The following is a 17,585-nucleotide window of genomic DNA, read 5'->3' on the forward strand; positions in this document are numbered from 1 at the left end:
ACAGAGCGGCCCACACTCACGGTGGAAGGATTCAGCCATCAGCTCTGTCCTCTGTGGTAACACACGGGAATACACTGATATAATGTGAAAAATGGGCACCGCATGGGACGTAAGCATCATCATCTCCGCAGAAGCGATGAGACGTCGCGGCCCGACAAACGGGAGGTTTCCTGCAGAAGGACACACGCCACCGCCCGGCTGCCTGCGCTAGCAGGACCGGGACCCGGGCGCACAGCGCCCCGACAGGCACTGCTGCACACCAGGGCGCTCCCACCGCACCCATCCTCCTCCTCCCCACAGCATCAGCCTCACCAAGCTTAGAAGGAAGCCCAGCAACGCTGCACGCGAGGAGGGCTACGCAATGCCCCCTCCTTCCCTCTCGCCCCAGGGAGCCTGCACCACCCCTCAGCACATGTTTAGACTGCCCTTCAGACACGCTGTCAGCCCTGCCCGCTGCTCTCGCTCCGCTCCAAATCAGCTCTTGCAGCACTGGGATCCTGCCCTGCTGCCCACTCACAGCCTGGCTGACACAAGTAACCCACCAGGTTCATGGGTCAATGAAAACGTCCTTCATCACTCGGTGGGACAGCACTGGCGAGGCACAGGCAGTCGCAGCCCACTGCACCGAGCGAAACATTGCACAGAGCAGGGTTCCGGGCGTCCTGGGCTCTGCCCCTGGTTTGCTGCTCCAAGTGCACGTAGCTGCTGCTCGAGAAGTCGCATCAGCCTCCCGGGCCACCCAGCCCCGGACCCACAGCAGCTCCCTGCCCAGCGCATGCTCCAGGCGCCGTGCTGGCCAGCTGCCGCGCTCAGCATCGCTAACACAAATAAAGCCGGTCTGAGACTGCCAGAAAGGAAGAGCTTGTGTGAGCCCTCCACAGCTGAGAGAAGTGGGAAAGCCCCACTGCTCAGGGGCAACTGTTGGAAGCCCCCGCCAGCATGGCTCCTGTGCTGCAGGCAACCCCAGCCTTGGCCACCCGCTGCCACCCTCACTGGGATCCCGCTCACCCCCTCCTCACCCAAAGCCTCGGCCACGTTAACCCTCTGGGAGCGGGATAACCGCAGCAGGCACGGCACTGCTGTCTGGGCGCCCCGTGGGACTGCCCTGCCCCAGGAATCAGCCCCAGTTTTGGGGTCCCCAAGGGTGACGGGTGCAGCATGGCAGGCGCACAGCTCTTGCCCCAGAGAGCAATGCTCGCCGGCAGCCGTGGGACACAGGAGCTCACTGGTGGCAGGCAGGGAGCCAGAGCCAGGGTCAGCTCACCAACCCAAAATGTGTGGCCACGCAGAAGCCCCTCAGCCCTGAATGCTGGGCTCGACGCAGTGAGCACGGGGAGCGAGGGGCTGGGGGCTGCGGCACAGGGACCGAGCACACCCGGACAGCCCGGCACAAGGAGCTGCCGCCAACTGGCACAGCTGGAACCGACTGGCACAGCTGCAACAGCTGCTCTGACAACACAGAGAGAAAGCTAACATTTGCGAGGATGGTAACATCAGCTTCGAATCAAGTTAGGGATGTAGGCAGGTTGCCGTTTCCATTCCTGTCCTCGTTTGCTGGGGAACTGACTTCCTCCATTGTCTTTTTCCCCTCCCTTAACTGGTAACAGGCATCCTCCCCCCCAGCCCCTCCAACTACCATGAACGCCATGATCTTGGCTGCGCGAGTGTTGGCTGGAAACTGGGAGCACTGGGGAGACTGTTGTTCCCGGATGCCCAGAGATGGTGCATTTGCAATTAATTTCATGATGAAACAGCATTCATGCATCGACATGAACTGGCATTTAGAAGTATTTAGATACCATCCTACTGCAACATGATTGTATCATATTAGCGTACAAACTTCTTTATGGGAACGAATGCCATGTCAAAGCTACAGCCTTAACCAACCGCACATTTCAAAGGAAGCAGCAGGGCAGAGGTAAGAAGAAAATAAGACATTGCATCACACCAGGACAGGAACAGGAAAAATGTCAGGACAACTGATCGCTGCCAGTGTGTGGAAACTCACACCAAGCACCACGGGAGAGCTGCTAGGCTGTGACTGACCACGGAGACCCCAAGCTTTCACTTCTGGCCTCCAAGGAAACAGGCTCAAATCTTCTAATTTTGGGAAGGATTTGAAGAAGCTGCTTGAGCTTAATGGACAGCAGCAGCACCCGGAAGGTTTAAGCATTACAAATACTGTAGCAGAAGGTGGCAGTCCCAGGAAAGCAAGGCTGCTGTGAAGGGCGCCGACTGGCTGGGCATCTCGGGCAGGCCTGCTGCTGGTGCCCACCGCGCCAGCGCCGGGGCCGCCCGTCCGGCCAGCGCTGCCGCCCCGGGGAGAGGGGCTGGGAGCGGGGAGAGCCGCGCGTCCCTCCCGCTCCCCTGAGCCCGCGGCTGCTGGGGAAAAGGCACTGAAAGGACGGCTCCTCCGCAGGTACCAAAGTTGGGAAACCTGTATTTTAACCCTTGTCTTTGAAGCCCGGTTGCCATGGGTACCACAGCAACCGGGAAATCAGCATTAATTTCCCCCTGCACCCAAAAAAGTACATGCTTTTCTCCTGTGATGGGTTTCTCTATAAGGAGAGTCAGGATTTTATGATCTAATATCTCACAGACTGTCAGGATGGAAATAAAGGCTTCATTCCCTGGGAAGGGAGGAATCAGCCTGCTGAGGGCTTGGGCTTTCCCCTGCCCTGCGGGGGCGAGGGCAGGGGGGTGAGGGCAGGGGGCGAGGGCAGGGGGCCAGGGCAGGGGGCCAGGGCAGGGGGGCCAGGGCAGGAGGCCAGGGCAGGGGGGTGAGGGCAGGGGGGCCAGGGCAGGGGGCCAAGGCAGGGGGGTGAGGGCAGGGGGGCCAGAGCAGGGGGCCAGGGCAGGGGGCCAGGGCAGCTCCTCCTCTGCAGCATCCCCAGCCGCTCTGCTCCGCTCCCCTCCACGCCTGCACTCCAGGGCCGCCCTCCCACCCTCCTCTGCCTTCTACTTTTTTTCGCTGGGGGAACAAATTTGTTGCCGGGGCCTTATTTATTTTACCTTCTGTGCCTAGTTTACTGTAAAGACAGCTGCCAGACTACTGGCAGTTTGGGATTTTCCTTCTGATGAACAGTAACTGGCAGACAAGCAAACTCCCTGCAAAGTGCGACCGAGAAAGTAAGTGCTACAAAATAAGAGCAATTTATTCCAAGTCAGTCTTTGGTCCTCAGAGATAATTCTCTTCTGCTGTCAGGTGCTTAGATTACTTCAGCACTGCCAGGCTACATGAGCTGCTTTCGTGTCTATATTTTCACACGTGTGTGTAGATACCCTCTTTTTTCGCATTACATTTGCATCCACCATGCAAGGAGGGAGGCACTGCCTGATCTGTGCTGCACGCTAAGCATAATTTTGTCATGAGATTGCATGGAAAACCAGAGCACGCATCTGACCAGTATTCATTATTTTGGACAGTGAAACCTCCTGGTCTTTCTGGAAAGCTCTGGTAGTCTGGAAACACCTTTTGTGCCCACCCGGTCCCAGCTACGCGCTGGGTTAGGCCTGGCCGTTTCATGGTATGCCTCTCACCTGGGAGCAAATCACCTCTCACTGAGATTTAAACTTTAATCTCCAAATCCACTGAATTAGCCATATTCTACTCTTGAGTTACTCAGGTACGGCCTTACTGATGTCAAGGAGTTTTTACATTTCTATTTCTTCACCCCTCTTTGCTGGCAGAGGTGTGCCCAGCCTGTGCATTGCTCTGATGCCAAGGCACCACAAGTCACAAACCAATACCTCTGAGCTCCCCTTTCCAGAGCAGGGCCATGCAATCGCTACGGAAAACATCCGCAGTCCTCTGCCTTCCCTGGACCTCTGGGATGTAATCACACAGCCCAGACCCGAGGGATTTCCCTGTGTACAGGACTCACAGCATTTAGGACCCCACCAGAGGGAACAGACGTTTTAGCCCCCATTTACATCTCCATCGGCATCGTGGCACTCGAGCAGGGTTCCCAAGCCCACGGCCGTGGTGCCGCAGGCAGCTGGAAGCGCGGCGCAGCACCAACGGCAGAGCCTGAGCGGGGGCTGGGGCGGGGAGCGTGGTCACCCACGGTCACCCGCGTAGCAGGTACAGAGGGCACACGCCATGCCCTCAGACAGGCCACATTCTGAACACCATTTGGTGAAACGGTGCTTTCTGAGCCATGCTGAACATTAAATACCCAGCCTAGATTGAAACCATTTCATAAAGCAACACGGTAGTAAAAGCCTTAACAAAATCCCCCGTTTTAACTAGTGCTCAGCAGTAACCTGGGGCAACTATTCCAGCGAAGCTGTGCAGGGGCTGGGCATCTGTGCTCTGGAAGCCCAGGCGAGACAGGTCCTGCTCTCCCCCCCGCCATTCCACGCATCCGCGCCCCGTGCCTGGAGGAGCCCCACCTGCAGCTCCTCAGCGCAGCGGAGGCAGCAGGGCCGGTGCCACTGGGCAGCACCTGGGTTTCACCTCCCCAGCAGGCAGCACCAGAGGCTGCAGCAGGTTGACGTGGTGGGATAGGACGTGGTCACAGTGGGTACCACTGCTGCCTCTGCGCCCTGCGGCCGGGGCCTCACTCGGGAAGGCGGTGAGCAAGCACGGGTGCAGGGGATGAGCAAACGGCTGTACAGGATCAGATCAAAGCTTCATCCAGGCTCACCTCCCGCTAGGAGCTGGAGTGGTCGGGGCAGACATTTGGAGAGGGTGCAGCAGAATGGGCGTCTTGCCGAGTCCCCCCTCCCCTGGCTCCCCCCGGCTCTGCGCAGGGCAGGGAGAGCTACCCAAGGGGCGGCTGCTCCCTTCAGCTACTGCCGCTCGGGTTCACAGGGCGGACGCGCGCGAGCCACCGCGCTGGAAAGCAGAGCTCAAGACTCTGACCTGGCTGGCATCCACATCTTGACATCAGCAGGTCAGCCTGTCACTAATTGAATTATACCTGCATTACTTAATAAACAAAGAATACTCTCCACATTATAACGATGTAATCCTTTAATTGGTTTATGAGCGCAGAGTCCCATGGGGAGTGTCACAAATCCATCAGGATGCCCTGAGCACTGCATTTCTGAGCTGGAGAGATAAGGAGTGTCATATGCCGGCGTTTGGCTCTGGGCTGAGCCAGCAAGGAAGCCAAGCCAGCACTCTGTTCTCACCCCGCACCGCCCAGCACCGGCACTGGCACTGCTCCCACAGGCTGCGGAGCTGCCACCACCGGCAGGAGCAGGTGAGTCAGACCCCGTCCCCCCGGCACAGCAGCCCTGCCTGCGGAGGCTCCCTCCATCGTAGGCTGTCTGCCCACCCCGGTGTGCTGGGGGTGACCCCACCGCCGCAGTGCGCACCACAGAGCCGTCCCAGAGCCCGCACTGGGTGCCCCTTCCAGGCGAAACGCAAGGGGACGGTGAGTGCTGCAACCTCCTCGGGGCGCTCCAGCCCCTCATCTGCACTCGGTCCATCAGACCTTACCAACGCAAGTTCCGCCTAACTCCCCAAACACACACAGTGGGGACATCGGGTCCTCATCACCCATCAGCTCACCCTAGAAACCCTCTTCTGTTGCACCACACAACTTGCTAACATAGACGTAAACCACGACTATGTCCATGAAACTCAGCGTGCTTTGAAATGGCAGCGGAGTCTTCGCGGAGGGAGACGACACTTAGCAGAACTCGGATATCCTGCTCCATGATGCCCCATGCATGCAAATGTCAGCTCAGGATCAAGCCTTTAGTGTAAAAAACCCACTTTCGCATCTTAATACTCAGCATTACTTCCACAGTTTGCACTGCGGGCCGAGCAAGAGCTTGAGGAGGAGACAGGGCACTGGGCAACGCGGCTGCAGCTGGAGCCCCGCGCCCCCGCACGCCAGCCGCCCTCCCTGTGGCCCGGCGCTGTGCCGTGCTGCGCAGGGTGCCATCCGCTCACAGCAGGACGTGTGTGCTGCTCCAGAGATGTTTGGTTTGGATTTGCCAAGTCCAGCATCACAGGAGAAACACACTGTGTCCTCAGAGTGCAAGTGATTCTTCTGATTCATGTGGTAATTGCAATGCTGTTGCCCTTCCCTCTCCTCTTTTATCCTTCATCTCTCTTTACATTCTCAGTATAAATCAAGGAAGAATTACCGGCCATTGGGGAACCATTTGGGTATCTGATTTCATGTATGGCCTGAATTTCAGCCGGCGATGAGCGAGTCTAGCCTCTCCACAGCATTCTGAGTCTCGCATCCTGCTGGCCACAATTTCGCTCCTCATTATTGTTATTTATTTATAGTTATTAACTTTCCAGATACAGTCACACGGTCTGTACACAGGCTTCTTTAATGCTTCTTAGAAGAAATTAAGGTTATTCAATTCAGCTCTCGGTAGCCTTCAGTGAAACCGCAGAAGACAATAACACAGCCCCTACGTGAGCAGCAAGGGGCTGCGATGCTCCAAGAGCGCTACTGAGGATCACGTGGCTGAGCAATGCAAGCAATCAAAGCGCATTTACCTAAGCAGTTTATCTTTTACTCATTTTTATATACTGCACAATGCTACACTAGTAAAGCTCATTTAAAAACTATTTTCCTAATTTGTTCCCTTAGAAATTAATACAACCTTCATTTGGAACTAGCAGGCAGCTGTAACTATCCATCCTGACCCACTGTGTCTTTTTCCATGGTATTTATCATGTTTTACTTCTATGAACAGGGAAGGACATGGGGATTACTTCAGTCCACAGAAGGCGTTTCTTTGCAGAATGCTTCTTAAATAAAACAAGTTAGAAACAGAGCGTCTGACCCAGGGCAGTAATGGGCAATAACGAATACAACAGAAACGTGAGCCCTGGGGGAAGTAACCTCCCGTTTCAACCACCGCATCGAAATGTCTATAGGTCAGGCTGCTGGAAGACGAGCAGCAAGCCGGAGTGTGCTCTGCTTGCTTACTGACAGCCCAGCAAGCAGAGCCTCTGCGCGGGACGGCAGGGCGAGACAAACACCGCGCCAGGACAGGCGCTGGGGTCCCTGCGCCCGCACGGCAGGCGGGGCGTCTGCCAGGGCATCCCCGTCCCCGGGAGGTTCCCCGGGGCCCAGCGCTCTGCTCTGCATCAGAGGGGACGCCCCACGGCCCCGCGCCGCAAGGCAGGGGCTGAATCCTGGAGGCGACCTCGGATCCAGCAGCCCGACATCCCGCAGCCGGGCCTGGAGGCACTCTGGGAAGGAGGGAAGCAGGAGGCCGGCAGCGGCCAGCTCTGCTCTCAGGGCTCCCGGCCGTTCCCCCTGACACCTGTGCCCCAGGGTTCACCCGGGCAGCAGCATCGCCGGGTCCGTCTTCACACCCGCAGGACCGCGGCGGCGGGCGAGCACAGCCCTGGCACTGGACAGAGCCTGGCAGATGCCCACCACAAGCAGCACCCGTGATGAGCAGCCAGCCCAGCAGGCCACCTGCGAGTCATCGCCCAGGGTACCCGCCAGCACATTGCACCACCCTGCTCAGTCAAATAACACCCTGTCAGGATGGGGACCACCATGCCATGACTCCTCAAGACTCAACGCTAACGGCCAACACTCACTGAAGACCACCATATGTCACACAAAGATATACAAACCTCCCCCGAAGCTGGTAGCCTCTGCAGAGACGTATTTTACTGTAAACCTCTCACCCAACAGAGAGAACTGCTAGGCACTGTGATTTTTTATGGCTTTCTGTTAAATTTTTAAAAGCCAGTGTTTCACAGCAACTCCTCTACTATTTCCAGGAGCTCCTCCACGCCAAGAGGTTTCAGAGAGCGCCCTGTGCCCCCCCGCCCTCAGCAGGGACACAGCCACGCAGGCAAACGTGGGTCTCGCGCGTGGCGCTGCCCTATGGCGCCTGCAGTAACAAGGGTAATGGCACAGCCAAGAGGGCCCAGAGCCAGGAACACCCCAAGCGTGTGGACGCTCCTACTGACTGCCGAGGGATTACTCACGTATAGAGTTAAGCCTACATGAGTGTGGTAAGCGCCAGTCTGGAAGAAGGACTACACGGCCCATGCACCAGGCCCTCACCAAGGCTGCAGCAAGACAAAAAGTCATGCTCAGCTCCTGCACCAGCAGAGCTTTGAAATGGCTCCAGTGGAAGTGCTCCACTGTAATGAGGCCGGAGGTACAAGAATTACACCCTGGGGTGCTGAAGTTGTCTGAAGAAACTATTAAAAAAAACCAAGACTGCTTTATACCACCAGGATAAGACAAAAGCATTGCTCTGCAACTTTTAATTACAAGAACAGTTGTGAGGGCTGGGCTGAACAGCCATTACACCGAGTTGGTCACTGTGGGAGCACAGTATTCACCCATCACCGCACACACACACAGCTGTGCACGTACTTCTGCTTACCAAACCATGAGCTGAAACAGCTTCTTTCTGTCTGGAACAGGAGCAAAACCTCCTCGTCTCGGACAACCGAAGAGATGCCACAGGGCACCAACCACATCCCCATGGGTATTTCCAACAAGCACCAGACCCCGACGGCAGGGCTTCTCACTGCTTGCCGACATGGGGATGCAGAGAGGGGAGGCATCTGCAGTGCCCGCCTGCAGTGAGAGGGGTTAGGGTTAGGGCAAGGGAACAAGGAGCAACTGGAAAGGAGACTGTACCTTCAAAACTGGTCCCTAGGTGCAATCCTTGCCACGTGCTTGGGGACAAGGACACATCTGTTTGGAGCAGCCTAACCCACCACTGCTAAGGCCAGGGCACCAAGTGATGAGCAGCCCACAGAGGGGTGCTCTGCTTGCAAATGCCGGGCTGAGCCTCTGCAGCAACATGTCACCCAGAGGACCAGTCCTCTCCATCTGCACCCCGCAGTCCCAGTCCCCAGCACAGCGCATCACAGCTCCTCCCAGCCCGTGCGCCGGCTCCCTTCCCACTATTTCCCCCAGCAGCAGGGCACGCACACACAGCTCGAACACAGAGAAGTCACGGAGGTGCAGCCCGGAGCTCAGATGTGCAAGAAAACCTCTCTAGGATCCAAAGCCATAACCTATAGGGCCCAAGTGCTGCCAGACCCACAGGCCACACTGCGAGGAAAGGTCATCACCTGGACCTGACCGCAGCACCTCCCCAGCCCCACTACAGGCCATGCCAGAGGACCCCTGCACAGCACGTCAGGACACTGCCCTTGTGCATTGGCAAACTCCACTGGAGCCTGAACTGGGGCTTGTGCTGTTATCATTTCTTTACGCCATAGGGCTGGAAGACACTCAATTTTCTGTGTCAGCTTGCACAGGTTCGGTGGCAGCACCCAGGGCCCCGCTGCTCCCCCGACCGGGTGCCACGGGTCTGCAGAGCCCTCTCCCACAGCCGAGGCTGGGCTGCAGGAGGTGAGTGGCAGAGGCTGCTCTGGAGCTGCAGTTTGGAGCCTGGCCCCAAGCCGTGAGAGCAGCATCGCCGCTGCCAGGCTCCGGCAGAGATGAGACGCAACGCTGACATGTCAGGAGGAGCCCCGAGCACAGCAAATCTGCCCACAGCACAGCAAAAACAGCTTCGTACAGCGCGGCAGCGCTGAATCACGGTCCCGAATAGAAGGCTCTCTTGTGAAACACCACGTACCCGGCAGAACCACTGAGTCACAGCTGACAAGGCGACAAATCCTGCTTGCCTTACTCAGACCTGCTCCCACGGAGCCATATCAGGGGGTCTCTACATCAAGTATTTTAAAAGCGCGTTGGTGAAAACAAAAACAATGCAGCTACCAGAGCACCAACTGTACGTGCCTTTCTTTGCTGGGGCAGCGACTTCACGTAAAGGGTAAACTCTTAACTCTGGCTACAACCCAGAGAAGTTTAACCCACACCTCACCCACGTGCAGCAGAACATCTCTGCATTACTGCTCAGTGCTGCCAAAGAAATCCCATCCCAAATCCTGGGACCAGCAGCACTATCACCAGGGTACTGAAAACAGGTTCTGGGGCTTCCTCTCGGTGTGACTCTTCCTACCACGCTTTTTCTTCTCTGTATGTGTTTTCCTTGCACGTCTGCTGTACTGGCGGTGGCCAGTCCTTCTGCTATGGGAGGCACAGCTGTCACGCCTCACTGCCGTGGCTCTTCTGTCAAGCTCAGGCCTCCTGCTCCTCTGTCCCCCTTGGCCAAGCACAGAGACCAGGTAGTATAAAGAATTAGAAATAAATACCCAAGGAATATCAGATATCTGGCAACATAACAACACTGAGGTAATGAAAACTGAAGAGTTTTATCTGCCTCCAGTCCAAAAGAAGTCCAACGTGACCTGGACAGAGAAGCCTGAACAAAAACTTTAAGGGAAAAAAAAGATACTGCCCTTTAAAGCAAAGCTAGCTAATCATGTTTTCATGGAAATGTTTTGCTAAGAGACAGTTCCTGGTGAGAAACTTCATCTAGAAGAGCAACCTCAAAAGCAAGGCACTGGACATGGGTTTTGCAGCATTGGGAACCAGCTTCAAACACTCAGAGTTACTGCTGGCCCCATGCTACGCAATTAGAGAGGCATTCACCAAGGTTCCCATTATCGCTTGAATTAGCCATTTGACAAATCACCTTTTGCATTATTCAGCCTGCTTGGGGCAAATATTATTTGTAGAGTGATTTATTCCACGGGAACACGAGAGCTGCTGCCCGGCTCAGGCCGCAGGCATGGCGCACCCAGCCTGCGCCCCAGCCAGCTGCACCAGGGCAGGGGACGGCGGGCCAGCCAGGAGAGGGGCACGCAGGCGGCGAGCCCTTCGGACACCACAGACCCCCTTAGACCCGTCTAAAGAATGGGACAATTTGGCAGTTAGAGCAGCTGCCATGTAAATCCGTGCCCACGGGTCCTCGGCAGGGCACGGCTCCTGGCACCGCACTGTTTCACTGTGCTATGCAACTCTGGCTAGTGGAGCCCGGACCCCGGACCGAGGGGCCAGCGCTATCCCGGGGGGCACAGTGCCTGTCCTTGAGCAACCCTGGGCGTGCAGCAACCCAGCTCAAGGGGCTGCAGGCCAGGACCTCCTCTGAGAGCCCTGCCTTCCCGTGAATAGCAGTCCTTCTCCCTCCCTCCGTAGCCTCCCTTAGTTCTCCAAGAACCGTCAGAGAGAGCTGCCACAGAAAATAAAATGATTGTCATTACTATTTCATGACGGGCTGCAGGCCAGTCAGACAGCCATTACTATCACCACCACAACCCAACGAGCGATCCTGTTTGTTGTTTGGGAGTATATCAGAGGTCTCCATCCTCCTCAGGAGCCCTACAAGACCTTCGCTAGCTCCACAGACATGCATACATGGACACAGACTCACCCCTCTGCAGCAGGGATATGTGGGAATACTTATGATAGCCTGGAATTAGGGCACTGTCTTTCACCCCTGGGTCTGTGACACCATTTCCAAAACACGGCCTGGACAGCCGTGACCATCCCTCTCCACCTCAGCAGGCAGTGACACCGCTGCTCCGATCAGCTCCTCCGCCAGCGGCTCGCCGCTGCGCAGCGGGTGCAGCACGCGGCAGGCTGCCCGGCACCCCGGGCTCTGGGCTCCGGCCGCGGCAGCTGCCACACGCCAAGACCCGCGGCTCCACGGGAACGGACCGTGGAGTCCATCTGGGAAGGAGAATCCCGCTCCCTCCTCTCTGCACCCCCCGTTTCCATCGCCAGGCGGGTCCCACCGCAGAGCTCCCATGGGACGGGGCCGCCCGGCGGGAGAACCGAGGCCAAAGGCAGCCACCGGCTCCCCAACCCGCTCCCCGCCCCGAGCAACGAGAAGTCACTTCTTCAAGATTTGTCCTTCTGTTTTCAAAACAACGTCTCAAACTTCCCAGAACCAGAAGGTATAGCCGACTAATTAGAAGCAAATGTTTCTATTTTGTTGCAAAGTACAGGATTATTTGATGCATGTTTCTAGAAAGAAGGGTTCACTCTTAAGCAACAAAACCTTACACTGGTTTGGATTTGGCTTTCCAGGCTCGAGCGTGTCTCCAGTATCGCTCCTGTTCAACCACGTTTCTTTCTGCTCCCCATCTACATGGACAACATGCTTTTATTTCCAAAGCGTTTTAGGTAAATGCCTCAAGAAGAGTTTTTATTTAAAACGCACATGTGCACGCACGCACACCCCCCTCTCTTAGCACGAAACTCATCAAATAGTGTCAGCAAGCACATTTTAATAGCATGATATTGAAAAGTAATTTTACTACTAGCTAGAGAAGTCTGAAGACTGCAGAGGATATATTTAGATGTGTATAAATAGATAACACTCAGTGATGTCTGGTCAAAGGAGTACAAATCTTCTCTAATGCATGGAATATGCCTGGCCCAAAACGCTTCAATAGCACTTAGAGAAGCCCTTTCTGTTTGGCTCAAGTTCTATAGGCCCATTAATAGCAAAGCTATTAGAATGATTTTCTGGACTGGTTGCTTGCTCAGAGAATATTCAGAAGATTGCTCTATAAAACTGAACCTGTTACCACATCTGAAAGCACAGGCAATATTGATCAGCAATGGAAAGCCATTAGCTCTCCAGCGTCTGAAATACCTCCACGTGCCCCAGCAGACGGACAAGCCCTTTAGGCACCTCGGGGTGCTCCATCTTTCCAAGGCGCTTTCAGCCTGCAGGCACCCTTGCTTGCCAAGTCCGTCCCTCCTGGCACACCCGCCTCCGCGCCGCCTCAGCTCTGGGGGAGAAACCACGCACTCAGCCGCCGGCAGGGACGGCGGCCCACGGGAGATCTCTTTGGGGAAGAACTGGTTCCTCCTTGCCATGCTGCTCTGCCACATTTCTTCTCGGGTTCCGCCTGTTTTGTCCCATACACCCCGTCAGCCCGGTTCCTGGGCTGGGCAGCCAACCCTTACCCTTCTTCCCCTTTCTTACAGCCGCAGCCTGTCGCCGTTCATACCTGTGGTGGCAAACCGGAGCCTCTCCAGACAGCAAGAGTTGTATGAAAAACTCAACCCAAGCCCCCAGGGAACCACCCCGAACGGTGCTGCGCCACGGAGCCCAGCCCTCCTCCTGGTCACAAACAGGAGACGGGAGCGCGCAGCCCACCCCAGCAGGACAGCGGGGAGTCCACTCCTGCAGCTGCACGTGCTTCGGCAAACAGGTGAACTAGTTCGGCTTTGAACTCGTACTAGGCACCTGAACTACCCAGGGTTCACTTCCACTGGCTGCGCTGCCATGATAAAACCAGTAATTGCTCTTTCTGAACACAGAAAGGCGAGCTAGTATGCCGGGAGAAGCTTCTTAGTGAGCCTTGTGACTCAAGGCCTAACTGGCAAGCTCTGGTATGCATTTTGATAGTCTTATGCATTTAAACAAATGCATAATCCCTTCAGTACAGTATATATTTAGAAATGTAGATGGGGAAGGTGTTTGGGCACTGAGAACACTCGGGCTCTGGGACGGCTCTTTGTGCAGAATCGAACCCAACTCCCAGATCAACCGAGAAATCACCGGGCTTGCTCTGGAGCCCACGGGCACACCTCCACCTGCCCGGACGGACCGTAGCAGCACCGCGGAACCGGGGGCTGACACCAAGGCAAAGCCCGTACACAGCGTTTGGGGAATGTCTCTAAGCTACCGGGGAGCCCAGCCAGAGACCCTGAGGCAGCACAAGGCACAGACAGCCCCGAATTCCCAGGTCCAGGGCAGCCCGGGCGTGCCAGGAGGCAGCCCCACCGTACCAGGGCAGAACCGGTCCCAGCGCACACAGTCAGTTTGGGCATCTCCGCACCATGCTCCTGGACGTAGCCATGGCCAGGATCGGTACTGCCAGAGCCAGCCAGGGCCCATCCGCACAGGCAGCCAGCCGCAGACACGCAGCAGTAACCAAAAAGGCTCCAAGGACTGGGGATGGATCCACCTCATCTCACTGGTTTGCTGTCTGGCCACGCTGACTTCAACGGGCCTGGGCAGACCAGCACTCTGCTGAGGATGCTCCGTAGGAATGAACTGACACCACGTTGCTTTGGGAACATGCGAAATGTAAGCATGGATGGCAAAGATCACTGTCAAGACAGCACGATGACCAAGGCGCGGGGACTCGGGCCTATCCAGCTCCATGACAGTCAGCTGGAGGCCGTGAAGGGCTGGGCTTAGCTGGAGGCACCCAGCTTTCCCACCCCCAGTCTAGGACACTGGTGAGGTCATGTTCATACCCACAACTGAGACTAACACATCCTTCTGCTCTAGACACTCAGCGCAATGAGAAACAGTCCCTGCCCCAGAGACACGACGGACCAGGTGGGAGGGAGAAGATAAAGGTGCAGGAGAGGACACACCGCTGTCCAGTGCCACAGATGGAAATGCGAGAGGGCAGCACTCAGGTTAACTCTCGCAGCAGACCTCAGAGGGCTCCCTCTGCCTCCCAGCCTGTGCTCGCAAGCGGAAGAAGGGGCTTTCCTAAGTGCTTCCAGCCCAACCGTGCCCATGCTTCCCCGGGCACCACGGCGCCCAAACCGGGCCTGTGCACGCTCGCCCTCCGCGGGCCTCTCCTCAGCTCCCGCTGCTCCAGGGACCAGGGCATTTGTGTGCTCCTGACACCAACATGGCCGTGAGGCTTCCGCTGCCTCCTCTACAACTGCTCTGCCATCTCCCCTAATGGGAGCCTTCCAGCAGGAAAAAAAGGCTTATCTCGTCCTACATTTGCTTTCCTGCAGACGAGAAGTGTTCGCTACACAGAGGAGCGAGGGGAGGGGAGGGGAGGGGAGGGCAGAGCAGCGCCCGCGTACCCTGGGGTGCTGGGGACAACGGCGGCCCCCCAGGAGAGAGGAACCGGGGGAGAGGTGCGTGCCTGGGCGAGGGCTGCGGACGGGGCGACCGCCGGGAGCGCAGGGGCAGGCGAGAGGCGGGGATCCCCCTCGCCCCTCGGGGAGCTCCGCACCGCGCCCCGGCCGGGGGAGCCGGCCCCGGCCCCGGCCCCGAGGGAGCGCCCCGGCCCGGCTCCGCGCACGGCGGCGGCCCCGCGGCGCCTCCGCCCGGGCACGGGCAGCGCCCGCCGTCCCCCGCCGCGCCGCGCCTCGCCCCGCCGCAGCGCTCCCGCCGCACCGGGCGGGCGGAGGCTGCGCGCCCGCGGCTGCCGACGGCCCCGCCGCGCTCCCGCCCAGGGCCCGGCCCGGCCCGGCGGTGCCGGCGCTCCCCGGGCGGCGGCAGCAGCGCGCCGCGGCGCGGAGGGGGCGGCGGCCGCGGCCGCCCGCACGGCCCTGCAGCACCCCCGGCCGCCGGCGCCGTCCCGCGGGCAGCGGCGGCAGCGCGGCCCGGCCCGGCCCGGCCCGTCCGCGGGGCGCCCGCCCCGCCGCGCAGCCTCCGCGCCCCGCGCTCCCCGCGGCCGCCGCCCTCCCGGGAGGAGCGTCCCGCCGCCGCCGCCCCCGTTCCCGTTCCCGTTCCCGTCCCGGCGCCGCCCGCCGCGCTGCGGGGCTCCCCCTGCCCGGGCCGGCCCGGGACCCCGCCGCGGCCGCCCCCCCGCGCCCCGTCCCCCGTGAATAAGTGCCGCGGGCTGCAATGCAGATGCGGCCGGGCACGGCAGCCCTCCGCGATTACCTGGCGCCTCCCGGGGAAGCACGGCGTCCGGAGCGCTCCCCCTGCAGCTGCGGCCGGGCTCCGGCGGGCTCCGGGGTCTGGCGGCAGGCAGGCTGGCCGCCTCTCCGCCCTGTGCCGGCGCTCACCAGCCGCATCCTAGAGCGGCTTCGCGGCGGCGGCTGCCCGCGGCCGGGGCGGGCAGGGCAGCCCGCGCGGACGGCCCCATGCGGCGCGGCGCGGGCGGCGGCGGGCAGCGCACATGCACCGACGCGCGGGCGGCGGCGGGCGGGAGGCGGGGGGGCGGCGCGGGCACGCAGCGGCGCAGCCCTCCGAGCCCGCCGGCATCGCCCCGCCGCGGGCCGCCCGCTCCGCTCCGCTCCGCGCCGCGCCGCGCCCGCCGGCCGGTGACCTTGCCGTGTACCTGCGCCGGGTTAATCCTCGCAAAGCGCCGCCGCTCCGCGCCCCGCTGCGTAATCCTGCGCTGGCGGCGCTGCCGCTGGACGGACGGAGGGACGGAGGGACGGACGGACGGGGACGGGGCGAGGAGCGCGGCCGCGGGCAGCCGCGCCGGCGGGCCGGCGCCTCCCGGGGGCGGGGGAGGGGGGGGGCGGCTACGGCGGAGCGGCCGCGCAGCGCGCAGGGGCGGCGGGCGCCAGGGCCATGCGGCTCCGCGCCGCTCCGCGCCGGGCGCGCTCAGGCGGAGCAGCCGCGGCGCCGGACGCTGCGGCGGGGCAGGGCGGGGAGCTCGGCGCCCGCGGCTCGCCCCTCCGCGGCGGCTGCTGCGCCCATCCTCCGCGCCGCCGGCTGCCGCCCGGCCCCGGCCCCGGCCCCGGGCAGCCGCGCCGCTCGCTGCAGCATGGAGGCAGCCGCCGCCTCCCCCGCGCCGCGCCGCGCCGCGCCGGGGCGGGCTGGAGCAGCCGGGCGCCTCCCCGCCCCGCCGCACGCACGGCTGAGCCGCAGCCGCCCGGCCGCCGCGCAGACGTGCCGCCGGGCCGCCCCCCGCCGCGCCGGGCACGGGGCTCCGCTGCGCCGGGCGGGGAGCGGGCAGCGGGCACCCACACGGGCATCCACACGGACACGGACACGGACACGGACACGGACACGGACACGCCTCCGCCTGCCCCGCCGCGCCGGGGCCGGGCTCTGCGGTGGCGGGGACCGAGCGCGGCCGCGGCCCCCGGGGCGCCGCCGCCGCCGGGGGGGCCGGAGCCCGCGGGGCCGGAGCGGCGGGAGGGGCGGCCGCAGCCCGGCGTGGTGCGCTCGGGGTTTGACCTGGTTGATCGCTGATCCGGCGAGCGCTCGGGCGGCGCCGGGAGCGGACACGCGAGGGTAAGAGACAGCGGCGGCGGCCCGGTCCGGCCGCACGGTGGCTGGGCTGCTGCGCACCCTCCGGGGGCCGGCGGCCTGCCCGCGCCCTGCCTGCGCCCTGCCCTGCCCGCGCCCTGCCCGCGCCCTGCCCGCCAGAGCCGTCCCCGCGGCGCCTGGTCCGAGGCCGCGGGCCGGCCGTAACACCCGACTTGTAGGAGGGGATGATCCTGGCAGGAAAGGGGGAGGCTGGGCTGGCTTTGCGGTCAATAAATTTGGGAGCTTTTAGGGGTTTAGTGATCGTTGTCTGTCTCTGGGGCATCTCTAACGGGGAGGAGAGCGCATTTCATGCTACGAGAGACTGACACCTTTCTCTGACGCTCTTTTGTGAGAAAATGTCGGTGGTGTTGCAGGACCCGAAGCAGAGCAGCAAGAGGAGCTCGGCCTGTAGAGCCTTGAAGAGGAGCTCAGGAACCTCGTCAGCTGCCAGCGACCCTGCGCCCGGAGGGAGGCGTAGGCAGGCGCCCTGCACCCGCTGGGCAGTGGGCCCCGTCTCCTTGGACACCCTCCCCTTGGGATGGCAGGCAGCTGCCTGCTCTGCTGGGGCTGCCCACATCTGCTTGGCTTCTCCAGCCCAGGCGCTCAGGATGCTGCCTGCGGCCGGACCAGCACGCAGGGCAGTCGCTGCCGCAGGATGCGGGGGGACCTCTCCGGCTGCTCTGTGCGCTCAGGGGCAATGGAAGCAATGCTGCTGGGACACCTTGGCGTTTTGCTGGGGATGCGCATGGCGGGGAGCCCTGTCCCAGAAAAGGAAAGACGCG

At 60.5% G+C, this 17,585-nt stretch overlaps 1 protein-coding gene across 3 annotated transcripts in view; it reads right to left on the minus strand.

The window, feature by feature from the left end:
- The window catches only part of LRFN5 (leucine rich repeat and fibronectin type III domain containing 5), a 60,190-nt gene extending 44,189 nt beyond the window's left edge, over window positions 1-16,001 (minus strand). For 2 of the 3 annotated variants that reach the window (XM_087746960.1, XM_087746958.1), the window contains exon 1: window positions 15,481-15,671. The gene's annotated coding sequence lies outside the window, so the exon portion shown is untranslated. Of the gene's footprint in view, window positions 1-15,480; window positions 15,672-15,880 lie in introns of those variants that run through there. The other variant, XM_087746959.1, reaches the window with a different exon arrangement.
- Between the last annotated feature and the right edge of the window lie 1,584 nt (window positions 16,002-17,585).

This window comes from Nipponia nippon, unplaced genomic scaffold (genome assembly GCF_047370975.1).
Source record: "Nipponia nippon isolate SJK-2023a ecotype South Korea unplaced genomic scaffold, ASM4737097v1 scaffold_11, whole genome shotgun sequence".
NCBI classification, from domain to species: Eukaryota; Metazoa; Chordata; class Aves; order Pelecaniformes; family Threskiornithidae; genus Nipponia; species Nipponia nippon.